Raw genomic sequence first — 26212 nt, forward strand, 5'->3', positions numbered from 1 at the left:
TGGAACTGAACCCAGAAGGATATTTCTTCCAACACTGTGACTCCTCAGAAATCTCTCTCTCTCTCTTTCATCTGAAGAACTTGCCAAAAGCAATGAATATCTACAACATTAGTCTCTAATCTGTATCTCGTTACTCTTTTAATCCAGGGATTAGCAATGGGGGCCCTTTCCAGATTTTATTGAATGCCACTTCGAAACATCCTCCTGAGCAAGGGATGTGGGGACTTGCCATCCAACAACATTTGGAAGGGATCACACGCTGCTCATCCTTGATTTAATGAAACTTATTCCTGAAGAAACCTGCAGGGGATTGCAGCCAACACACTGTATATAATACATACATAAAAGAAATTCTATGATGACTCATTGTACATAATAATTGCTCTGCTTAGCGCATGTTGGTGATTTGGTGCAATGATAAAAATTTGGAAATGGAACCCTCTCCGCGTTGTTTATATTCTTCTTGTAACTTGCATGCTCAGAAACATCTACAAAATCAATCTGATGTGTATTTCAGCCACCTTTTCGTCTTGTTGTCTGTTGTGACTAGAACAACATACCTGAATTTATTTATTTATTTATTTATTTATTTATTTATTTATTTTGTCACAACAGTATATATAAGCAAAAGCATGAAATAACTATACAATATATAGAATAGAATAGAATAGAATAGAATTTTATTGGCCAAGTGTGATTGGACACACAAGGAATTTGTCTTGGTGCATATGCTCTCAGTGTACATAAAAGAAAAGATACGTTCATCAAGGTACAACATTTACAACACAATTGATGATCAATATATCAATATAAATCATAAGGATTGCCAGCAACAAGTTATAGTCATACAGTCATAAGTGGAAAGAGATGGGTGATGGGAACGATGAGAAGATTAATAGTAGTGCAGATTCAGTAAATAGTCTGACAGTGTTGAGGGAATTATTTGTTTAGCAGAGTGATGGCCTTCGGGAAAAAACTGTTCTTGTGTCTAGTTGTTCTGGTGTGCAGTGCTCTATAGCGTCGTTTTGAGGGTAGGAGTTGAAACAGTTTATGTCCAGGATGCGAGGGGTCTGTAGATATTTTCACGGCCCTCTTCTTGATTATATGATATATAATATATGATATATAAGCATATATATATGATATATATATGATATATAAGCATATATATAAGCATAAGTATGTAATAACTATATTAATTGGATATAATGAAAGGAAACATTAGAACAGGAACAGTAAGCATGCTTGTGCTCTGATGCACGCCCCTTACAGATCTCTTAGGAATGGGGTGAGGTCAATGATAGATAGTTTTTGGTTAAAGCTTTGGGGATTTTGGGAAGAGACCACAGAGTCAGGTAATGTATTCCAAGTATTAACAACTCTGTTACTGAAGTCATATTTTCTGCAATCAAGATTGGAGCGGTTAACATTAAGCTTAAATCTATTGTGTGCTCGTGTATTGTTGCAATTGAAGCTGAAGTAATCTTCAACAGGAAGGACATTGTAATAGATGATTCTATGAGTTAAACTCAGGTCATGTCGAAGGCGGCGGAGTTCTAAGTTTTCTAAACCCAGGATTTAAAGTCTGGTGGCATAAGGTATTTTGTTGTATTCAGAGGAGTGGAGAACTCTTCTTGTAAAATATTTCTGGACACGTTCAATTGTATTGATGTCTGAAATGTGGTATGGGTTCCAAACAGTTGAGCTGTATTCAAGAATTGGTCTAGCAGATGTTTTATATGCTCTGGTTAGTAGTGTAATTTTTCTAGAGATGAAGCTACGCAAGATTAAGTTTCCAACTCTTAAAGCCTTTTTTGCAATGTAGTTGCAGTGGGCTTTGACACTTAGATCATTTGATATGAAAACTCCAAGGTCTTTAATGGGGTGGGGGGGTCATCAGTAAGGTAATGTTAATTGAGCTTGTATTTAGTGCTTAGATTCTTTTTTCCAATGTGTAAGACAGAGCATTTGCTGGTTGAGATTTGGAGTTGCCAAGTTTTTGACCATTCTGACACAAAGTCAAGGTCTTTTTGAAGGGTAGCTGTATTGTTGGTGGTGTTAAATATTTTGACATCGTCAGCAAAGAGAACACAATTACTTATAATATGGTCACAGAGATCATTAATGTATAATACGTTCTTGGTCCAAGAACGCTGCCTTGGGGAACACCGCTATTGACAGGAACAGGATTTGATAGGGCACTGCCTATTTTGACCACTTGTCTGTTTGACAGGAAAGCTGAACCTGAGCAACCATTCTAGAGAAGATTGATTGTTCTTGTAGCCTATCAAATGCCATCTCTTTCATGCCTCTTTAAGCAAATATGTGTGGGGGGGAATCATTGAGGTATTTAGTATTTTAGTATTTATTGGTTCGTCAAACATATACAAGACAGCAGGTATAACTATAAATAAACATGGATTTGAACGAAAGAAATTAATGCAAATAAATGGGGACAGTAGGACAGGGACGGTAGGCACGCTGGTGCACTTCTAGAGCATTCCAGGCAGGGGTGAAATGTAAAATTTGTTACTACCAGTTCTGTGGGCATGGCTTGGTGGTGGTGGTGGGGTAATGTGACTGGGTGGGCATGGCCAACTTTTTTTTTTCTTTTAAAAGCATTTTTTCTACAACATCTTCGGCCAAAGAAGTTGCAGAAAAAATGCTTTTAAAAGATTCTGATGATCCCGGCTGAGCCTTTCTTCTTTTTACTTTTAAAAGCATTTTTTTGGCCGAAGAAAAAATGCTTTTAAAAGTAAAAAAAGTATAAACCTCTGATGATTGTGCGGCTCAGCTGGGCATGGGGCAGGCAGGGATTTTTGCTACCGGTTCTCTGAACCACCCACCGCGTTGCTACCAGATTGGGTGATCTGGTCTGAACTGGGAGCATTTCAACCCTGCCTCATACTATATATAATTACGGCCACCAAAATTTCATTTGCACAAAATTGGAAGCAAAAATCTTCTCCATCAATGATAATTAAAAAGGTGCTAGAATGTGCAGAAGCAGATAAATTAATAATGGAATTAAAAGACCAAGAGGAAACAATATACTACGAAACATGGAATAGACGATATAACTGGTTGGAGAAAGAATCTAAAATTAACATAACATAATAACAGAGTTGGAAGGGACCTTGGAGGTCTTCTAGTCCAACCCCCTGCCCAGGCAGGAACCCTACATCATTTCAGACAAATTAATTAATGTACAAATGTATCAACGTAAGAGAAGATAAGAGAAGTTTGGAGCGGTTTACCTTGAGTTTCTACTGATTGTTTGCCAGTGTATTATTGAGGTTGAAGCTGAAGAAGTCATTGACAGGTAAGACATTGTAGCAGATGATGTTGCGTACTATGCTTAGATCATACCGCAGGCAGCACAGTTCCAGATTGTCCAAGCCCATAATTTCAAGTCTGATGGCATAGGGAATTCTATTGTGAGTAGAGGAGTGGAGTACTCTTCTCGTGAAGTACCTCTGGACCCGCTCAATCGGATTAATGTCCGATATACAGTGTGGATTCCAGGCAGATGAGCTGTATTCGAGAACTGGTCTGGCAAAGGTTTTGCTTGCCCTAGTTAGCAATACCATGTTACCGGAGAAGAAGCTTCACAAAATTAGGTTAACAACTCTTAATGCCTTTTTGGCAATGCTGTTACAGTGGACTCTGGGGCTTCGATCATTTGAGATGAGTACTCCTAGATCTTTGTTAGAAGTCCTAATGTTTTAGTTTTGGAGTTAAATTTTTCATTGTAACTTGAATGGTTTACACATGATATGGAGCTGGAGGAATATTACCATCAGCCATTTACCCCGGACACATCGCTGCCTATTAAGATGGAGTTTTTGGTAGCAATTCCCTGCCACAGAGAAGAAAAATCTATTTGAAGAGACGATTCCAGGAGCTTGATGGACAAGATTAAATTTCAAAGGGAACTTGGGGTTGTCCCTGAGACACTGACTGATCCATGCTTCGACTGAAGCCTACTTGTATTGAGGAATTGTTAATTTGGAGTAACTCCTTCCAGACATAAACTGCTCACCCAAAATATTTCCAGAGAGGCTTTCTGAATGTTATTAAGCACCGTCAGGTCAGTATTGACTGTTAGTAACCACATAGGCAGACATTCTCTATGATCATCTGCCCCTTACTTGGTCCTTCAGCTCTCCCAAGGTTTCCTCCATCCCTTTGCTGCTGGCCATCCTCTTCTTCTCTTCCTTCCCACCATTTCCAGCTTTAGAGCCTTCACCAGATGGCCAGGCCTTCACATAATGTGTCCAAAGTCAGACTGAGCCTGGTCATTGTGCTGATATTTGCATGATTATACTGTATTATGATGATGTGCTTGCTTTATGATTGTTGTGATGTATTTCTTTATTTTGATGACTGCATGATTATTGGTATATTTGTATGTTGCTGTTGATGTCTGTTTGAGAGCATCAGCACATCTTTCCCTCTAAAGAATATTTGTAAGGAAATATTGTAAGAAAGAGCAAGAAGTTGCCTGTTCTACCCAGGAAGGAAATTGTCCAGTGATTTAGATCAGGGGTCTTCAACCTTGGCCACTTTAAGACTTGTGGACTTCAACTCCCAGAATTCCTCAGCCAGCTTTGCTGGCCGAGGAACTGTGGGAGTTGAAGTCCACAAGTCTTAAAGTGACCAAGGTTGGAGACCCTTGATTTAGATGGACGAGGAATGAAGCTTGAAGAACTAAGAGGAAAAGGCACAGGGTTCAAATGGGTCAAGTAAAGGAGAGCCTGTTGAGGGAGAGGGACTGAGAAGCGAAGGAGAAAGTAAGAGGAACTGCTACGTAATATAAAATCTATAGCTGAGGAAATTGGGGAAAGTGGAGAGATAAATTAGTTTGTTCAAATATATTCTGTGCTTTTCAAGTGTAGCACACTCTTCAGACTGCCGAGTCTGTTCTGTTCCAAATAAAACCACAAAACCAGCCTTCCTATAGAACAAATGAACTTTTATCTTAAAGTGATTTTGTTTTTGAATCATGGTCAGAAAGCAAACAGCGTTTGGACAATGTTGGTCTCCAGAGGGAGCTATTCCATAAATCAGATATTACAGGAAAAAAGATCCATCATCTCTTCAGGCTAAACTTTGCTGCATTAGGCTGAGCTTCTCTGTAGCTAAGGACCAACACATTGGGGTGGGGCTTGGAGGAGAGGCAGCAATTGGAGAAAGGACTTTCTAAGGATGGAGCAAAATAAAGGAAAGTGGCTGGAGAATGCAGGCATCGATCCTGCTACCTCTTGCATGCTAAGCAAGCGCTCTACCATTTGAGCTAATTCCCCAGCTGACTGATAGCATTCTTGCGCAACTTCCCAAGAAAGAAAGAAGCCAAGATAACATACAGAAAGTGATAGGAGAAGGGTGGTGTTCGGTGCTGAGAGTGAAATCCAACCTACCTACATCAAAGGAAGCCCCTGGAATCAATACATCTGGAGCTTCAGAGGCAACGGTGGGCTGCTGCCACTTCGGACCGGTTCGAGTGAACTGGTAGTTCCAACGATCAGCTGTCCCTACCCACCCACTCCCTCCCTATCCTGTCCTGTATTTTCTTCTTTTTGGCTCAGCTGATTCGTGCGGCACAGCTGATTTCCGCACCTCCGCTGTTCTACTTAGCAGAGCTACCTTAGAAGGTAAGCAGCTGAGCTTCAAATTGCTGTATTTTGAATGCTACTTAGGTGCGCATGTGCGTGATGTCTGCATGTGCGCACAAAGCACACACTCACAGTTGTTAAACTGGTTGCAGCCCACCACTGTTCATAGAGATGCCTGAATTTGCACTAAGAGGCACCCTTCCCCCTCTGCTGGATCTGGCAAAGTGGAATGTGGGGATCCAGTCACTAGGGGATAATTATTAAACCACGGTTAAGAAAGGGTTAGTTGACACATTTCCAAGGTAACATACAAAGCAAAAGAGCTTCTCATGAGTGGCTATTCATGAGTGGCTCTAGTTGCTTGCTTTCACAGGGTGAACGATTTCCCAATTGCTTCTTGGAAGTACTTCCCGCAACATACAAAAGCAAAGGCAAATACAACATAACGTATGCAGCTGGATTCAATGAGGTTGAATCTGTGTATGGATCAGGGGGAAAAATAAGCAAAGAGCTGTCTGGAGAATGTGGGCATCGATCCCACCACCTCTACCATCTGAGCTAACTCCCCAACTACCTAGCAACTTTGATTCACCATGTTACAAGAATTCAGGGCAAGAGACACCAACTGAAGAGCTGAAAAGGATCTAACAAAATAGTAAAATAAAGTAAACATTTACTGGAGAATGTGGGCATTGATCCCACCACCTCTTGCATGCAAAGTAAGCGCTCTACCATATGAGCTAATTTCCCAGCTGCAGGTAGATTTTAAGGCACCGAACTGTAAGACCTCAGGACAAGATGCAGAAACTAAATATATAAAAGTGGTCCAATAAACTGGCAAAATGAGGTATATGTTTCCCTTGGAGAATGCAGGCCCTGATCCCGTGATCTCTTGCTTGTAAAAGAAGTGCTCGATCATTTCAGTTGATTGCCCCACATCCCAGTTTAAGAAATAAAGGAATTCAAAAATAAAATAGTAATGAAGTGAATAGTAATAAATGAATGGAAACTTGTTATGCTGCTACAAAAGTATTTTCTATTTAAGCATTTATTTCTTAAGCATTTATAATACATGTACGTCTGTAAAAACATATGTATGAAATCAATTGTATCCTTCCTGCATTAAGATCTAAAATCCTTCATAAATCCTTTTTCCTTCTTCCTTAAAATGCCACGCCGTTTCCTACAGGAATTGGCACGTAACTATATCTCTATTTCAAACTACCAGAACAATCCATACACTTTTTGTGCAGTTAATAGGGGACCAATTAGTGGCCAACTAGGAAGACGAAATGAAGGAATCTGTCTGTTGTAGGGAGATATAAACCTAAGTTAGGGTATATGACTGAGTTTTACAATGTAGTTAGATTATATGCTTTGTGGAGCTTTTCTCCCATGTCTATGGCATATGCTTGGAGAAGGACATGTGGGCATTATCTTGTTCTTTGGCATAGGAGAGGGGCCCTGCTGAGGGTGCACAGAGACATTCCTTAACGCTAGAGAGCTGATAGATGTTATGTAATAATGTATGAACAGATAGGTACGAATAGGTATGGGAGATATTGAAGAGAAAGTAATCTGAGACAACAAAGAGAGAGAAAATATATTTATTTATTTATTTTATTTCTTTATTTCTTTTTCATATTTTTATACCGCCCTATCTCCCTAGGGACTCAGGGCGGTTTACAGGCAGATAAAAATAAATATAAATACACAATAAAACATACAATTAAAAAACTTATTCTAAATAGCCAATTAGTTAAAATATCAAAGTACATAATAAAAACCCGTTAAATTTAAAATCTAAAAACTAATCCAGTCCTGCGCAGATGAATAGATGAGTTTTAAGCTCGCGGCAGAAGGTTCGGAGGTCCGGAAGTTGACGAAGTCCTGGGGGGAGCTCGTTCCAAAGGGTGGAAGCCCCCACAGAGAAGGCCCTTCCCCTGGGTGTCGCCAGACGGCATTGCCTAGCCGATGGCACCCTGAGGAGTCCCCCTCTGTGAGAGCGCACGGGTCGGTGAGAGGTATTCGGTAGCAGCAGACGGTCCCGTAATATTCCTTTGAGGCATCTTGGATTAGCTAAAACCTTAGAGGCCCTGTCCAATAAGTCCAAAGGAAGAGGGAAATGGGCCGTTGGGATAGCACTGTATATAATGAATGTTTTTGAAATCTAAGGGTGTGGCTTCCTGACTCAAACACCTTGCTGAGGTCTATGCTGGGATACACCACCACATTTTACAAAATTCCTTTCTTGCTTATTTTGAAATAAAATCGCAGTGATTTCACCGACCCAAGTTTGTTTGTTGAAGTCAGTTCCAACACCAGCAGTGCCGCTCCATCGTTTTTCAAGAAAAAGCCACCTAGAAGCTGTTGTGCAGAATCACAGAGAGTGGGCTGGGTGTGGATCCTCTGCATGGATGGTAAAATAAAGCAAAATTGTTATCTGGAGAAGATGGGCATCGATTCTACTGTCTACTGAAGCAAAGCAAGTGTTTGGTATTGCCACTAACAGCCAACTGCCTGTCTGGACTGCTTTGCAACAGTGTAGAAATTTAGGATAATAAGGATGCACAATTTACCTGGAAAAGGATTTTCAGTATAGAAGCCAAAAGTGAATAGAGATTGATTGGAGAATGCAGGCATCAATCCTGCTACCTCTTGCATGCTAAGCAAGCGCTCTACCATTTGAGCTAATTCCCCAGACATAAGGGAATCTTCCCCCACCAAACTGCAAGGATTTAGGATAAGGTTCAAAGAGCTGTGGACATGAAATTATAATGTTATAATTCTATTGGAGAAAAATCCAAATCCAAAAATGCAAGAGAATTCCTGGAAGCCTGACACTCTGACAAATCAGCCATCCACTGGCACATACACATAAACAATATCTACGTGTATACCATCAATTTTCCCTTCATTTTCCAGTGTCTGAATAAATCCTTCCAGTTCACACACACACAAACACACACAAAAAGGAGGGGTAAAGATTCTACTAAATTAAAGCCAAGTGGGGAATTAGCTCAAATGGTAGAGCGCTTGCTTAGCATGCAAGAGGTAGCAGGATCAATGCCTGCATTCTCCAATCTGTTTACTTTTCGCTTCCTCACGCAGGCAAGTTCTGCATATTTTCCTGGACTAGGAATTAGTGTCAATGCAAAAGTCTTGCTTTGCTTGCAAGAGACCGTGGGATCAATCCCCACTTTTTCTAGATAGGATTTTGGTTGATTTAATCATCCTTCCCCAAGATCCACCCCACTCCACCCCTGTGATTCTGCATACGATTTTCTGTGTGGGTGTTTCTTGAGAAATGGTGGAGCAGCAATGCTAAATGCTAAATGCTGTGCAATTTGCTCAAATGGGAAGAAATAGAATAACAGAGTTGGAAGGGACCTTGGAGGTCTTCTAGTCCAATCCCCTGCCTAGGCAGGAAACCCTATATCATTTCAGACAAATGGCTGTCCAATCTCTTCTTAAAAACTTCCAGTGTTTGGAGCATCCACAACTTCTGGGGGCAAGTTCTTCCACTGATTATAAGACGGAATAACATGAAATAACATGGAATACGATGGAAGTAAGCTGAAAAAGGGTACAATAGTTTAATATATAATTCACTCTCATTAATATAAGACTTATAGGAGATAGATAAAATAGGAGGCAGACAAAAACATGTTTTTCAGAAGAATCAGCATGAACAAAAGGTCACACATAGCACTTAGCTTAACCGCAGACAGAACAGGAAATTTTCTTAGATGGAAACTTAGATAGCTTTGCAATATATAACTTTGCAAGATACCTGTGAGTAATAGGACACAAGATATTTAGCTTCTGCAAGCAGCAGCAATGGGGGGGGGGGGCAACAAGGGGACACCAGGGGGATGTCTACATTATAACCAATCATGATATGTTAAGTGTCTGTACAACCATATATAGCAACTTGTTTTTCTCTTACCTGTTTCCGGTACCTGAAAGAGTATAAGAATGTCTGTGTCAGATCTCATGGGTGTTCAGTATTGCTTATCTTTCATGCGGCTGAACCTTGCGCAATAAACCAGTTCTGCTCACCCAGGAATTCTCTGTGCATCCCTAAATTCCATAACAATTATAGGTTTGATGCCCAAATCTACCTTTACCCCTTTTTGCCAATTTACTAGACTATTTTTATATATTTCTTAATTTAAAGGATTTATATGATCATCCATCCTCTGTCAAATGACTCTGGGTGGCTAACAACAGTGATTAAAAACAGAAACACTAAAAGCAGTGCAACAAAAAATAAAAATAAAGGGGAAAAATGGGACCACAATCCATCAACATCATCCATTTATCTATACCAGGGGTGTCAAACTCATAACGACACGTCATCGTGATGTATCACAACTTTTTTCCCCATGGCTAAAATAAAGGTGGGTGTGACCCAGCACATGACTTATCTGGCCAGCGGGCTGCGAATTTGACACCCCTGATCTATACAATCCCCCAAGCTCCAATCTTTCTATCCTAGTATCTTGGAGGAAAGCCTGCGTGACTCCCTTGAAGGTAAGAGAGTGGGGCCTGCCAGATCTCATTGGAAAGGTGTGCAGGTTTAGGGTTACATTGGTGGGATTCAGCTGGTTTGGCCCAGTTTGGGCGAACTGGTAGTTAAATTGCTGGATGGCCCCACCCTTTCCAGGAGTCCCCATGCGCACCATTTTGGCTCCCAAGTAAGTGCAGGGAGGCCCAAAAGGTAGCACTAGAGGGTTTGGCCCAGTTTGGGCGAACTGGTAGTTAAATTGCTGGATGGCCCCACCCTTTCCAGGAGTCCCCATGCGCACCATTTTGGCTCCCAAGTAAGTGCAGGGAGGCCCAAAAGGTAGCACTAGAGGGTGCGGCGTACCCCACCCCCCGCGGCCCGTTTTCGCTCCCCAGGAGGCTTCAGGGAGGCCGCCTAGGTCCGTTTTCGCTCCCCAGGAGGCTTCAGGGAGGCCGCCTAGGTCCGTTTTCGCTCCCCAGGAGGCTTCAGGGAGGCCTCCTAGGCCCTGTTTTCGCTCCCCAGGAGGCTTCAGGGAGGCCTCCTAGGCCCCGTTTTCGCTCCCCAGGAGGCTTCAGGGAGGCCTCCTAGGCCCCGTTTTCGCTCCCCAAGCCTCCTAGGCCCCGTTTTCGCTCCCCAGGAGGCTTCAGGGAGGACTCGTAGGCCCCGTTTTCGCTCCCCAGGAGGCTTCAGGGAGGCCTAGCCCCGTTTTCGCTCCCCAGGAGGCTTCAGGGAAGCCTCCTAGGCCCCGTTTTCGCTCCCCAGGAGGCTTCAGGGAAGCCTCCTAGGCCCCGTTTTCGCTCCCCAGGAGGCTTCAGAGAGGACTCGTAGGCCCCGTTTTCGCTCCCCAGGAGGCTTCAGGGAGGCCTCCTAGGTCCCTTTTTCACTTCCCAGGAGGCTTCAGGGAGGCCTAGCCCCGTTTTTGCTCCCCAGGAGGCTTCAGGGAGGCCTCCTAGGCCCAAAAGGGAGGACGGGGGGGGGGCAGTGCACCCCCCCCCGGCCCAGTTTTGCTGCCAGGGGGATGCAGGAGCCCAAGTGCACAGGACCCACCATGGCCACGCCCACCCAGCCAGTTTTAGGGCAGAGAACCGGTTGTTTAATTATTTGAATCCCATCACTGGTTAAGGTTAGGAACTTCGTAAGTCCCACTAGAAAGCAACACTTAAGGGAATTGATCTGGGAAGGGCCTACTTCATGCAAACTAGAGAATGGGCAGATACCTCAGAGAGTGGTGGTCCTGCAAACAACCAGAACCTATACTAGATGAGGACCTTAAATGTGATAAGGAGCACCTTGAATAGCCCTGGAGAGAAACTGGAAGCCAATGTAGCTGGCATAGCTTTAATGCAACATGAGCAAGCCAAGGGGACTGTACACCAAAGACTGTGCAAGCTGCCTCATGCGGGACCATTTGTAACTTCTGTATGGTCTTCAAGGGCAGCCCCATGAGGACTGGATTGCAGTAGTCCAACTGCGAAATGACAGGGCATGATTGACAGTGAGTGTGAGGAAGACAGAAGGGAAGCTGAGGTTGCTGTCTGAGCTTGGGAAAAGCAGCTGAAGCCAAGTAGAAATGTTTACACACAGAGACACACACACACAAACCTTTTCCCAAGGCTAGGCTCAGCTCATCCCTTTCCCCAAAGGGCCATAAAAGGTCGTACAGCCTCGGAAACCTAAAAGGAGATGGGCTAACTCATTCCCCCCTGCCACCTCCGTACCCGCTGCCAGTTTGGTGAGAGAAACTTCACCTTCACAGGCCCCCATGCTGGCATCTCTGCAGTCTGGCACAGCTCCAGAACTCGCAGCTGGGAGGAACTTGTCCACTTCCTCTGAATCCACCTGCTCAGCTCTTCCCAGGTAAATGGAGCTCAGGTGTGTCTTGGTCATTTTTAGCAGACTTACTACTTGGCATCTAATTTCATCTCCTCGGTTTCTCCTCCTCCTGAATTCTTGCAGTTTTGTGGGTCAAGGCTGCTCATAGCTGGGGAATTAGCTCAGATGGTAGAGCGCTTGCTTTGCATGCAAGAGGTGGTGGGATCGATGCCCACACTCTCCAGTCCATTTTTTTTTACTTTCCTTTGCCAAAAAAATACTAGATCATTTTCATCTCTTCATTTTCTGCATCTTGTCCTGAATTCTTGTAACATGGTGGAACAATGTTGACAGGGGAATTAGCTCAAGCGGTAGAGCGCTCGCTTAGCATGTGAGAGGTAGCAGGATCGATGCCTGCATTCTCCAGTCAATCTCTCTTCAGTTTTGACATCCATACAGAAGATCCTCAGGCAGGCAAGTTTTGCATGCAGGAGGTGATGGGATCGATGCCCACATTCTCCAGTCCATTTTTTTTAACTTTCCTTTGCCAAAAAATATTAGATCGCTTTCATCTCTTCGTTTTCTCCATCTTGTCCTGAATTCTTGTAACATGGTAGAACAAGGTTGACAGGGGAATTAGCTCAGATGGTAGAGCGTTTGCTTTGCATGCAAGAGGTGGTGGGATCAATGCCCACATTCTCCAGTCCAGTTTTTTTTACTTATTTTTCCAAAGTATTAGACCCTTTCGATCTACTCAGCTTCAACATCTTGTCCCGAATTCTTCTTATGTGGTAGAACAAGGTTGACAGGCAGTTTACTTTCCTTTGCCAAAAAAATATTAGATCATTTTCATCTCTTCATTTTCTGCATCTTGTCCTGAATTCTTGTAACATGGTGGAACAATGTTGACAGGGGAATTAGCTCAAGCGGTAGAGCGCTCACTTAGCATGCGAGAGGTAGCAGGATCGATGCCTGCATTCTCCAGTCAATCTCTCTTCAGTTTTGACATCCATACAGAAGATCCTCAGGCCGGCAAGTTTTGCATGGAAGAGGTGGTGGGATCAATGCCCACATTCTCCAGTCCAATTTTTTTACTACTTTTCCAAAATATTAGACTCTTTCGATCTCTTGTCCCGAATTCTTCCAACATGATAGAACAAGCTTAATAGGCAGTTGGGCAATTAGCTCAAATGGTAGAGCACTGACTTAGCATGTGAGAGGAGGCAGGATTGATGCCTGTATTCTCCAGGCGGTCTCTCTTCAGTTTTGACATCCATACAGAAGATTCTCTTTGCATATTTTCCTGGACTTGGAATTAGTGGCAATACAGAAGCTTTGCTTTGCTTGCCAGAGGTGGTGAGGATCAACGCCCACTTTTTCTAAGACAGGCATTTGGTTGATTTCATTGTCCTTCCCCAAGATCCATCCCACTCTACCCCTGTGATTGTGCGAATGATTTTCTGTGTGGTGGTTCTTGAGAAGTAACAGCACAGCAATGGTAGAACACAATGCTATGAAGCTAGTTCAAATGGAAGAGTGCTTGCTTCACACACAACAGGTAGTAGGCCTGATGCCCACATTCGCCAACCACCCTTTATCCTTTTTTTTTGCCATGCTATTAGAGCACTTTATTTCTTTATTTAAGGGATATATAAAGTCATCTTCTGCCACACAACTCTGGGTAGCTATAACAGTGATAAAAACATTGAAAGCAATGCAACAAACAATAAAGAAAAACCAAAAACCAGTGGATCTGAACACTGATCAATTGTTCTCACTGTCAGGAAATTTCTCCTTAGTTCTAGGTTGGTCCTCTCCTTGGTTAGTTTCCATCCGTTGCTTCTTGTCCTGCCCTCAAGTGCTTTGGAGAATAAGTTGACCTCCTCTTCTTTGTGGCAATGCTTAGATATTGGAAGATTGCTATCATGACACACCTAGTCCTTCTTTTCATTAAACTAAACATACCTAATTCCAGCAACCTTTATATGTTTTCCATGCTCCAGTCTTACTGTCCTAGCAAAGGGAGAAAGCCAGCTCTTCATGACTCTTTGGAAAGTTAAGAGGGTAAGGCCTGCCAAATCTCAAGGGGAAGGTGCTTGATAGGGCATAAGCATTCATTGTAGGTCGGCATCCCACATGTTGGCATGCTCCAGAACTTCTATGGCCAACTCATAGCTGTCTTGTCCACTTCTTCAGGATAGACCAAAACATTCTGTCACATAAGTGAGCTCAGATGTGTCTTGGTCCCTTCTAGTGGATTTGACCAGCTGGCATCTAATTTCATCTTCTCAGTTTCTGCTTCTTCTGAATTCTTGCAGTTTTGTGGGTCAAGGCTGCACATAGTTGGGGAATTAGCTCATATGGTAGAGCGCTTGCTTTGCATGCAAGAGGTGGTGGGATCGATGCCCACATTCTCCAATCAAACATTTATCTTGCTACACAATTGAATTATTTTCATCTTCTCAGTTGCTGTTTCCTGTCCTGACTTATTGTAACATGGTGAATCAAAATTGACAGGCAGTTGGGGAATTAGCTCAGATGGTAGAGCGCTTGCTTTGCATGCAAGAGGTGGTGGGATCGATGCCCACATTCTCCAGCCATCTCTCTGCTCATTTTTAAGATCCATACACTAATTCAGCCTCACTGAATACATATATTCATTATTGTATGCATTACCTTGTATCTGCTTTTTCCTTTGTATACTATGGAAAGTGCCTCCGAGAAGCAATTGGGGAATTGTTTACTCTGTGAGAGCAGGCAGCCAAAGCCACTCATGAATAGCCACTCATGAAATCAGTAATTTTATTGTCTACCACTTACGTTATACTAATCTCACCAGACTTTTTAAAATGCCCTGGGAACAACCATATAAGGCTTCAGAGATGGATCTTGGGGCAAGTCAATCTTATGCCAGTTGCAGCTGAACAATAACTCCAAGCTAGGCCCTCACTTGACCCCTCCTTCTAGCTAGCTGGCATCTCTACAATAATTTTCCAATCTATCTCCATAGCAACCTTCTGCTCTCTCTTTCTCTGCGCAGAGTCAATTAGGTTCTTTGTATATAGTCACAGATCTACACTTGTTCTCAGGACATTCAGAAAACTGATTGGGACTGGCATTTCCATGTAAAGAGAAAAAATGATAGGGATGTGGGGTGGAGGAGGAGGAGGAGACAATCTCTCATTAGTCAATATGAGCCTTTAAATCAGCGGTGAAATCCCCCCCGGGTCTATCCAGCTCGCCGAACCAGTAGCGCCGGCGGCAGGAGGCTCCACCCACCCGCTGGAATGTCATTACGTCCTGTTATTTTACTATCTGCACATGCGCAGAAGAGGCATATGCGCACATAGCGTGCTCCCATTCCCAAACCGGTAGCAAAGGTAAGTGGATTTCACCGCTGCTTTAAATGTTAGCCTTGTCATTCTTCCACCCTTACTATAATTTCTCTCTCACTCTCTCACTCTCTCTTCCTTCTCACAGTCTCAGACAAAAAACAAACAAACTTGGTAGCCATTCTCACCTCTCTGTGACAACATGCTAATGTGTGCTGTGCTGTGCATGTTACATTGAGAGCCAGAGATCCTCGGGTCAAAAATGTCAGTTTTGTCAACAGCCAATGAACACTGAGTTCCATATCTGAAAAACAAAATGTTAAATAGCAATTAAAATATGGGGAAGAAACATCAGAGGGACATAATTACCTCGTTCTTTGTAAAACAATACTTCTTAGATCATCTCGCCCTTTTGAAGACCTGGCTTACCTCAGCTGAGTTTCACTTGGAAACTGAGGAAAAGATTGGCGTTATGCTCTGGCTTGGAGCAAATGCTTACCCCTAAATAATAGGGAACGTTCTGGATAGAGGCTTTACTCACCAGAGGTGGAAGGATTCTCTTAGTGCTAATCCAGGCATCCCTCTGAAGCTCCAGATATACCGATTCAAGGACTTCCTTTGATGTAGGTAGGTTGGTTTGCACTCTCAGCATGGAGCACCAACCTTCTCCAGTTTCTCAGTGTTATTTTGGCTTCTTTTTTGGGGGGAAATTATGCTAGCATGCTATCAGACAGGTGGAGAATTAGCTCAAATGGTAGAGCTTTCCTTTTCATAGCTGGAAGCAGCATTTGAGCAGGATTCTGCCCATATCTGGTAGGTTTATACAGAAACACTTTTGCTTTGTATGTTGCCTTGGAAATGTGTCACCTAACCCTTCCTTAACCAGGGTTTAATGATTATCCCCTAGTGACTGGATCCCTACATCCCACTTTGCCAGATCCACCAGCGGGGGAAGGGTGCCTCTTAGTGCAAATTCAGGCGTCCCTCTGAACAGTGGTGGGCTGCAGCTGGTTTAGAACTGGTTCTGTGAGAGTGCGCTTTGTGCATGCACACACCTAACATGCTTGCGTGCAGCGTTCAAAATACAGCAATTTGAAGCTCGGCTGCTTACCTTCTGACGCAGTCCCAGTAAGTAGAACAGTGGAGGCTTGGAAATCAGCTGTGCTCTGCGAATCAGCTGAGCCAGAAAGAAGGAAATATAGGACAGGATAGGGCGGGGCCAAGTGGGCGGGACCAGCTGATCGTTGGAACTACCAGTTCACTCGAACCGGTCCGAACTGGCAGCAGCCCACCGTTGCCTCTGAAGCTCCAGATGTATTGATTCCAGGGGCTTCCTTTGATGTAGGTAGGTTGGATTTCACTCTCAGCACCGAACACCACCCTTCTCCTGTCACTTTCTGTATGTTATCTTGGCTCCTTTCTTTCTTGGGAAGTTGCGCAAGAATGCTATCAGTCAGCTGGGGAATTAGCTCAAATGGTAGAGCGCTTGCTTAGCATGCAAGAGGTAGCAGGATCGATGCCTGCATTCTCCAGCCACTTTCCTTTATTTTGCTCCATCCTTAGAAAGTCCTTTCTCCAATTGCTGCCTCTCCTCCAAGCCCCCCCCCCCCCATGTGTTGGTCCTTAGCTACAGAGAAGCTCAGCCTAATGCAGCAAAGTTTAGCCTGAAGAGATGATGGATCTTTTTTCCTGTAATATCTGATTTATGGAATAGCTCCCTCTGGAGACCAACATTGTCCAAACGCTGTTTGCTTTCTGACCATGATTCAAAAACAAAATCACTTTAAGATAAAAGTTCATTTGTTCTATAGGAAGGCTGGTTTTGTGGTTTTATTTGGAACAGAACAGACTCAGCAGTCTGAAGAGTGTGCTACACTTGAAAAGCACAGAATATATTTGAACAAACTAATTTATCTCTCCACTTTCCCCAATTTTTATTTATTTATTTATTTTGTCACAACAGTATATACAATCATAAACATAAACAATTATTCATCATGAGAGAAAATGTATATATAAGTAAAAGTAATAGTATGCATATAATACTATAATGAAGGGAACAATAGGACAGGAACGGTAGGCACTTTTGTGCTCTTATGCACGCCCCTTATAGTCCTCTTAGGAATGGGGTGAGGTCAATAGTAGACAGTTTTTGGTTGAAGATTTTGGGGTTTTGAGTTGAGACTATAGAGTCAGGTAGTGAGTTCCAAGCGTTAACAACTCTGTTACAAAAGTCATATTTTCTGCAATCAAGTTTGAAACGGTTGACATTAAGTTTAAATTTAAATTTAAATTTCCTCAGCTATAGATTTTATCTTACGTAGCAGTTCCTCTTACTTTCTCCTTCGCTTCTCAGTCCCTCTCCCTCAACAGGCTCTCCTTTACTTGACCCATTTGAACCCTGTGCCTTTTCCTCTTAGTTCTTCAAGCTTCATTCCTCGTCCATCTAAATCAAGGGTCTCCAACCTTGGTCACTTTAAGATTAGGACTTCAACTCCCACAGTTCCTCGGCCAGCAAAGCTGGCTGAGGAATTCTGGGAGTTGAAGTCCACAAGTCTTAAAGTGGCCAAGGTCGGTGACCCCTGATCTAAATCACTGGACAATTTCCTTTCTGGGTGGAACAGGCAACTTCTTGCTCTTTCTTACAATATTTCCTTACAAATATTCTTTTAGAGGGAAAGATGTGCTGATGCTCTCAAACAGACATCAACAGCAACATACAAATATACCAATAACCATGCAGTCATCAAAATAAAGAAATACATCACAACAATCATAAAGCAAGCACATCATCATAATACAGTATCATCATGCAAATATCAGCACAATGACCAGGCTCAGTCTGACTTTGGACACATTATGTGAAGGCCTGGCCATCTGGTGAAGGCTCTAAAGCTGGAAATGGTGGGAAGGAAGAGAAGAAGAGGATGGCCAGCAGCAAATGGACGGAGGAAACCTTGGGAGAGCTGAAGGACCAAGTAAGGGGCAGATGATCATAGATAATGTCTGCCTATGTGGTTACTAACAGTCAATACTGACCTGACGGTGCTTAATAACATTCAGAAAGCCTCTCTGGAAATATTTTGGGTGAGCAGTTTATGTCTGGAATGAGTTACTCCAAATTAACCAGGCCCCACTACAAGTAGGCTTCAGTTGAAGCATGGATCAGTCAGTGTCTCAGGGACAACCCCAAGTTCCCTTTGAAACTTAAGTCTTGTCCATCAAGCTCCTGGAATTGTCTCTTCAAATAGATTTTTCTTCTCTGTGGCAGGAAATTGCTACCAAAAACTCCATCTTAATAGGCAGCGATGTGTCCGGAGTAAAGGGCTGATGGTAATATTCCTCCAGCTCCATATCATGTATAAACCGTTCAAGTTAACAATTAAAAATTTAACTCAAAAACTAAAACATTAGGACCTCTAACAAGGATCTAGGAGTACTCATCTCAAATGATCGAAGCCCCAGAGCCCACTGTAACAGCATTGCCAAAGGGGCATTAAGAGTTGTTAACCTAATTTTGTGAAGTTTCTTCTCCGGTAACATGGTATTGCTAACTAGGGCAAGCAAAACCTTTGCCAGACCAGTTCTCGAATACAGCTCATCTGCCTGGAATCCACACTGTGTATCGGACATTAATACGATTGAGCGGGTCCAGAGGTACTTCACGAGAAGAGTACTCCACTCCTCTACTCACAATAGAATTCCCTATGCCACCAGGCTTGAAATTATGGGCTTGGACAATCTGGAACTGTGCTGCCTGCGGTATGATCTAAGCATAGTACGCAACATCATCTGCTACAATGTCTTACCTGTCAATGACTTCTTCAGCTTCAACCTCAATAATACACTGGCAAACAATCAGTACAAACTCAAGGTAAACCGCTCCAAACTTCTCTTATCTTCTCTTACGTTGATACATTTATACATTAATTAATTTGTCTGAAATGGTGTAGGGTTTCCTGCCTGGGCAGGAGGTTGGACTAGAAGACCTCCAAGGTCCCTTCCAACTCTGTTATTATGTTAATTTTAGATTCTTTCTCCAACCAGTTATATCATCTATTCCATGTTTCGTAGTATATTGTTTCCTCTTGGTCTTTTAATTACATTATTAATTTATCTGCTTCTTCACATTCTAGCACCTTTTTAATTATCATTGATGGAGAAAAATTTTGCTTCCAATTTTGTGCAAATGAAATTCTGGTGGCCGTAATTATATGTAGTATGAGTCAGGGTTGAAATCCTCCCAGTTCAGACCAGATCGCCTGATCTGGTAGCAATGGCAGTGGGTGGTTCGGAGAACTGGTAGCAAAAATCCCTGCCCCCCCCCCGCCCTTCTCCTGTCACTTTCTGTATGTTTATTTATTTATTTATTTATTTATTTTGTCACAACAATATATGTAGGTATCATACAAAAAGATTATATAGTATATAAACACATATATGAGTAAATATAGGAGGTATAAGCATATATATATATAGGAAGAAGAAAAGAAAAACAATAGGACAGGAACAGTAGGCACGTTTGTGCGCTTATGCACACCCCTTATGGTCCTCTCTGAATGGGGTGAGGTCAATAGTAGAAAGTTTTTGGTTAAAGCTTTTAGGATTATGAGAAGAGACCACAGAGTCAGGTAAAGTATTCCAAGCACTGATGATTCTGTTACAGAAGTCATATTTTCTGCAATCTAGATTAAAGCGATTGACATTAAGTTTAAATCTATTAGTTGCTCTAGTATTATTGCAATTAAAGCTGAAGTAGTCTTGGGCTCCTTTCTTTCTTGGGAAATTGCACAAGAATGCTATCAGTCAGCTGGGGAATTAGCTCAAATGGTAGAGCGCTTGCTTAGCATGCAAGAGGTAGCAGGATCGATGCTTGCATTCTCCAGACATTCTCTTTTATTTTGCTCTATCCATAGGGAGTCCTTCATCCAACCTTTGCTAAGCAGAAAAGTTATCTTATACTGAAAAAAACAGTTAACTGTCGTTATTTGTTTATCAAATTTATATAGCTGCCCACCTCATGAGTGTGACTCTGGGAGGCATGCTGTAAAGCCATGGGAGAGTGTTTTGAAGATTCACACACAATGAAGTCATTTCCTGGCTCCCTGATGTTTATTACTGTCCCTGCAATCATTTTGGCTGAGTAATTTTTATAAAAAGCCTTAGTAAGACCACATCTAGAATACTGCATCCACACTATAAAAAAGATGTTGAGACTCTAGAAAAAGTGCAGAGAAGAGCAACCAGGATGATCAGGGGGCTGGAGGCTAAAGCATATGTTGAACGCTTGCAGGAACTGGGCATGGCTAGTCTAGTGAAGAGAAGGACCAGGAGAGACATGATAGCAGTCTTCCAATATTTGAGTGGCTGCCATAGACAGGAAGGACTCGAGCTATTTTCCAAGGCACCTGAAGGCCAGACAAGAAACAATGGATGGAAACTGATCAAGGAGAGATTCAACCTAGAAATAAGGAGAAATTTTCTGACAGTGAGAACAATCAACCAATGGAACAGAAGTTGCCTTCGGAAGTGGTAGGAGCTTCATCACTAGAGCCTTTCAAGAAGAGACTGGACTGCCATATGTCAGAAATGGTGTAGGGTCTCCTGCTTGGGCAGGGTGTTGGACTAGTTGACCTACAAGGTCCCTTCCAACTCTGTTATTCAAGCCCTCCAATGAACCTGCTTTAGAACAAACAAAGGTTTGCTGGCCGTGCTTTTCTCTATGGGAGTAACGGCTCTTTCACCATAGGTGGAGTGGATCAGGGAAGATAGGTACAGCTGGGTAAAAGTAGTGGGCTAGGAACTAGGAGACCATAAATTGCATTCTTCTTTGGACATGAAGCCTAGCTGGATGACCAGATGTTTAGTCCATCTCTCAGGTTACACCACCCAATTGGGTTCTTTTTGTTGTGGAAGTTGGGAACATTGCATACACCACTTTAAGTTGTGCAAAACAAAGATGGGATTTAAATTTCTAATAATAAAAGATTGCTTTCCTTGACCACTTTTGTTCCTTTTATACCTTGTAGCTTCAATATACTGAGCACAAGCTGTATCTGTGCTTACAGTTGAAAAATTACTAATATCCCTTTCCCTTGCCAGTAATTCAACTGTTTTGAGTTGTGCAGAAAGAAAATAAGACACTCAAAATAACAGTGGGAACAGCAACCTCCAGATCTTTTGGACTGCAGCTCTCATAATCTTTGGCCACTTGTCCACATTGGCTGTTGATTAAGAAGAAATCAGTCTGCTGACTGATTCTGCTTTAGACCAGGGAGTGATCATGTTTAATTCACGTGCTTCATTCCTACGAATCCTCGAGTTATGAATGGAGTTGGCAGACTCCATTACCTATACATGGATGGCAATGGAGGAGATAAAAATGGCCAAAATAAAATAATCATGTGACTGGAGAATGTGGGCATCGATCCCACCACCTCTTGCATGCAAAGCAAGCGCTCTACCATATGAGCTAATTCCCCAGCTCCAGTTACCTTTGACTCACCAAACTGCAAGAATTCAGGATGCAGAAACTAAAGAGGTGAAAAAAATATGTCCAAATAACCTGGCAAAATGGAGCAAAAGGCTGATTAGCACAATGCAGCCATTGCTTCTGCTCTGTCTTGCATGTAAAGCAAGCGCTCCATCCTTTGAGCTGATCGCACTACATCCCAGTAGATCTGCTCCATCATTTCTCAAGAAAGGGCCACCTAGAAGCTGTTATGTAGAATCACCCAGGGTGGGCTGGGTGGATCAATCAAAAAACTTTCCCATGAAGGTGGGCATCGATCCCACCATCGCCTGCAAGTTAAAGCAAGAGTTTGGTATTGCCACTAGTGCTCAACTGCCTGCCTGGTGTTTTGCAATTGTGTAGAAATTTAGGATAATATACACAATTTGCCTGGGACTGGATTTTCTGTAGGAAAGCCAAAAACTAATAGAGATTAACTGGAAAATGCAGGTATGGATCCTGCTATTTCTCGCATGCTAAGCAAGTGCTCTACCATTTGAGCTAATAGCCCAACTGCCTGGCAACCTTGTTCTACCATATTACAGAGTCTTAGGACAAGATGTAGAAACTGGGAAGATGAAATTGGTCTAATTCTGGCCAGATCTCCTGGATATTACCAGCACTTCTGAAAGAGTTTGAGCTGGGACATCCTGAGGAATTGGACAAGGTCCTTGCAGTGTAAGATTGACCACCTGCGTTCTGAACCCTTCCCCTTCTGTGTTCATTAAAGCCTCTGTCCAAATGATGGTTCATGAATCTTTGAGAGAATTTTGCAGAAGAAAAAAAGCAAGTAGGAGCAGCTCCCCTGCTTGAAAGCAAGGCATTTAGAGGCCTTCATGTTGGTTCTCCTCCTGATTTTCTCCTGGATTCACTGAATCTTATATTCTTTATCTTACATCATAGAATAGAATAGAATAGAATAGAATAGAATAGAATAGAATAGAATAGAATAGAATAGAATAGAATAGAATTTTAATTGGCCAAGTATGATTGGACACACAAGGAATTTGTCTTTGGTGCATATGCTCTCAGTGTATATAAGGAGAATAAAATACATTCATCTAGAATAAAAAGCCAAGATACAGCTACATATCCCTCCTCCATTGGCTCTTCCAGGATCTTCACCCCAAATCAACAGGATGATCGGGTCTACACAGGACAGCACTCTGCAGATGCTAGAGATTTTCCCTCTTGTTCATCCTCACCCTTTCTGCCAAGTAGGAAATCTGAGCAAGAATGAAGGAGGTGCTTCTCTGTGGGTTTGTTGCTCTTCTTTCCTTCTCCTTGGATAAGTTTAAAGAATTACTTATGATAATGCCTCTTATCAGCTCTTTCTTATCTCAGAAAGAGTGGGAGAGACAGAAGGGTTGAAAGCAGGGTCCTGAAAAAAAGACATGAGGGTATAGGTGGGTGAGAATCAGCGCGCATCCGCGCAGCATTAAAAAAGGAACATTTTGAAGCCTTCCAAGTCTGCAAAGGTAAGTAGAACAGCAAGGGGGAGGGAATCCACTCTGCCACACAATTTAGATTAGCTAGAAAGCAGGAAATCCAACAATTCTAGCTAATATAAGTTGTGCGTCACATCTGATCGTCGCCCAGCTGATTGTCAGAAATACCGCTTCGCCTGAACCAGTGGCATTTTTTACTACTAGTTCGCCCGAACCTGGCCAAACTGGTAGCATTTCACCCCTGGTGAGAATAATCATAACTTCTTATTTTTCATTTCATATATGACTGCTAACCAAATCCTTATTCAAAATTTGAACATTTCCAAATGTCAAAATGCAGTTTATCAGCTACAGTTATAGATGCGGATATGGAGTGAAAAAAGCTCTTTCCATGAATGGTACAAAACAAAGGAGAATGGCTGGAGAATGCAGGCATCGATCCCGCTACCTCTTGCATGCTAAGCAAGCGCTCTACCATTTGAGCTAATTCCCCAACTACCTGTCAACCTACTTCTACTGTTGTCCCCAAATTCGGGTCTTAGCCTGGTCCCAAAGCTAATGAAGATTACCAGACACGAGGTGCAGGATTGATTTCCTTTTATTGAACTGCTTCAGCAAAAGGGGTCCCTGCCAGAAAAATGCCAAGACTCACAACAAAGAATTCAACCAGCTTTTATATATTTTTTCAAGGCATTTTGAAAGTTATCTAAAGGGTCCTCTATTGACTCCATTCCATCCCTATTTCTAAGTCCTAACTAATAAACACTTCAAAAGTTACTCCTTTGACTCTACTTCAGCCCTATTCCTAAAAGTTAATTACCGTATTTTTCGGACTATAAAATGCACCTAAATTTACAGGAGAAAAACAAGAAAAAAATAGTTTTTGGCCTCTGCGTGTCGTGTTTTCTCCCTCCCCGGCCCCCAGAAGCACACTGCAATGTTATAAACACATTGTTATAAACACTGTTATAAACACAGCTGCTTGCAATTACTTGCAGGTTCAAGTCCCACCAGGCCCAAGGTTGACTCAGCCTTCCATCCTTTATAAGGTAGGTAAAATGAGAACCCAGATTGTTGGGGGCAATAAGTTGACTTTGTATATAATATACAAATGGATGAAGACTATTGCTTGACATAGTGTAAGCCGCCCTGAGTCTTCAGAGAAGGGCGGGATATAAATGCAAAATAAATAAAAAATTTAAAAAAATGCTCCGCACAGCCTGTTTTTGCCAAAAATGGGCTTGTTTTAGGACTCCCAAACCCTCTGCGCATCATGTTTTTGCCCTCCCTGGCCCCCAGACGCACTCACCACCTCTTGATCTTACCACCTCTTACATGCAAAGCAAGCACTCTACTATATGGGTTAATTCCCCAGCTCCAGGTAGCTTTGAGGTACTAAGAACTCAGGATAAGATGCAGAAACTAAAGTGATAAAAATTGTCTAATAACCTGCTTAAAGATTTTTTTAAAAATCTGTAGGAGAATTCAGTCACTGGCTCTGCTACTTCTTGTATGTAAAGCAAGTGCTCTATTCTTTGAGCTCATTGCTCAATATCCTAGTGGAGCTGCTCCATCGTTTCTCTAAAAAGAAGCATATAGAAACTGACCTGCAGAATCACAGTGGGTTGACTGGGGTGGACCTTCTGTATGGATGATAACACCAAGCAACAGGCTGTCTGGAGAAGGTGGGCATTGAGGCCACTATCTATTAAAGCAAATCACTGCCTCTAATTCCTAATTGCCTTCCTGGACTGGTTTCCAACTCTGTAGAGGTCCAGAAAAATATGCAAAATTTGCCTGGAACAAGAAGTTTTTGTATGGAAACCAAAAGTGAATTGACACAAACTGGAGAATGCAGGCATCGATCCCGCTACCTCTCACATGCTAAGCGAGCGCTCTACCATTTGAGCTAATTCCCCAACTATCTGTCAACCTAGTTCTACTGTTGTCCCCAAATCTGGGTCTTAGCCTGGTCCCAAAGCTAATGAAGATTACCAGAGAAGAGGTGCAGGATTGATTTCCTTTTATTGAAGTGGATGTAGGTGGGTGAGAATCAGCGCACACCCACACAGCGCTAAAAAAGGAACATTTTGAAGTCTTCCAAGTCTGCAAAGGTAAGTTGAACAGCGAGGGGGAGGGAATCCGCTGTGTCACACAATTTAGATTAACTAGAAAGCAGGAAATCTTTCAATCTGTCCTATTGTTTCCTTTCATTATATCCAATTAATATAGTTATTACATACTTATGCTTATATATATGCTTATATATTGCATAGCTATTTCATGATTATGCTTATATATACTGTTGTGACATAAATCAATCAATCAATCAATCAATCCAACAATTCTAGCTAATATAAGTTGTGTGTCACAGCTGATCGTCGTCCAGCTGATCGTTGGAAATACCGCTTCGCCTGAACCAGTGGCATTTTTTACTACCAGTTTGCCCGAACCTTGGCCGAACCGGTAGCATTTCACCCCTGGTGAGAATAATCATAACTTCTTATTTTTCATTTCATATATGACTGCTAACCACCTCCTTATTCAAAATTTGAACATTTCCAAATGTCAAAATGCAGTTTATCAGCTATAGTTACAGATGCGGATATGGAGTGGAAAAAGGTCTTTCCAAGAATGATACAAAACAAAGGAGAATGGCTGGAGAATGCAGGCATTGATCCTGCTACCTCTTGCATGCTAAGCAAGTGCTCTACCATTTGAGCTAATTCCCCAACTACCACAGCTGGGCGATGATCAGCTGTGACACACAACTTATATTAGCTAGAATTGTTGGATTTATTTTGGGGGCCACTGGAATAGATGAAGGGTGTTGTTGATGGATTGGGCTCCTGGTTTTTCTTAATTCTTTGTTGTGTTTCTGTTTTTATCACTGTTGTTTGCTATCCAGAGTTATGCGGATGGGGAGAGGGGGCAATTTAAATCCTTTAAATCTATATATATAAAAGCCAAATACCACTCACTCA

The 26212-nt window shown here is 42.4% G+C and overlaps 9 non-coding genes across 9 annotated transcripts; 6 read left to right on the forward strand and 3 right to left on the reverse strand.

The window, feature by feature from the left end:
• Positions 1 to 5233: 5233 nt before the first annotated feature.
• Positions 5234 to 5306, reverse strand: TRNAA-AGC (transfer RNA alanine (anticodon AGC)). Its single transcript has one exon. It is a non-coding gene; the product is annotated as a tRNA-Ala (tRNA).
• Positions 5307 to 8624: 3318 nt separating this feature from the next.
• Positions 8625 to 8697, forward strand: TRNAA-AGC (transfer RNA alanine (anticodon AGC)). Its single transcript has one exon. It is a non-coding gene; the product is annotated as a tRNA-Ala (tRNA).
• A 3411-nt stretch (positions 8698 to 12108) lies between these two features.
• On the forward strand, positions 12109 to 12181 carry TRNAA-UGC (transfer RNA alanine (anticodon UGC)). The gene has a single exon. It is a non-coding gene; the product is annotated as a tRNA-Ala (tRNA).
• A 386-nt stretch (positions 12182 to 12567) lies between these two features.
• TRNAA-UGC (transfer RNA alanine (anticodon UGC)) lies at positions 12568 to 12640 on the forward strand. The gene has a single exon. It is a non-coding gene; the product is annotated as a tRNA-Ala (tRNA).
• Positions 12641 to 14282: 1642 nt separating this feature from the next.
• Positions 14283 to 14355, forward strand: TRNAA-UGC (transfer RNA alanine (anticodon UGC)). Its single transcript has one exon. It is a non-coding gene; the product is annotated as a tRNA-Ala (tRNA).
• A 105-nt stretch (positions 14356 to 14460) lies between these two features.
• Positions 14461 to 14533, forward strand: TRNAA-UGC (transfer RNA alanine (anticodon UGC)). The gene has a single exon. It is a non-coding gene; the product is annotated as a tRNA-Ala (tRNA).
• Positions 14534 to 16728: 2195 nt separating this feature from the next.
• TRNAA-AGC (transfer RNA alanine (anticodon AGC)) lies at positions 16729 to 16801 on the forward strand. Its single transcript has one exon. It is a non-coding gene; the product is annotated as a tRNA-Ala (tRNA).
• A 4877-nt stretch (positions 16802 to 21678) lies between these two features.
• TRNAA-UGC (transfer RNA alanine (anticodon UGC)) lies at positions 21679 to 21751 on the reverse strand. The gene has a single exon. It is a non-coding gene; the product is annotated as a tRNA-Ala (tRNA).
• Positions 21752 to 25887: 4136 nt separating this feature from the next.
• Positions 25888 to 25960, reverse strand: TRNAA-AGC (transfer RNA alanine (anticodon AGC)). Its single transcript has one exon. It is a non-coding gene; the product is annotated as a tRNA-Ala (tRNA).
• Positions 25961 to 26212: the final 252 nt, after the last annotated feature.

The sequence above is a fragment of the Ahaetulla prasina genome, chromosome 2 (assembly GCF_028640845.1).
Source record: "Ahaetulla prasina isolate Xishuangbanna chromosome 2, ASM2864084v1, whole genome shotgun sequence".
In the NCBI taxonomy this organism is placed as follows: Eukaryota; Metazoa; Chordata; class Lepidosauria; order Squamata; family Colubridae; genus Ahaetulla; species Ahaetulla prasina.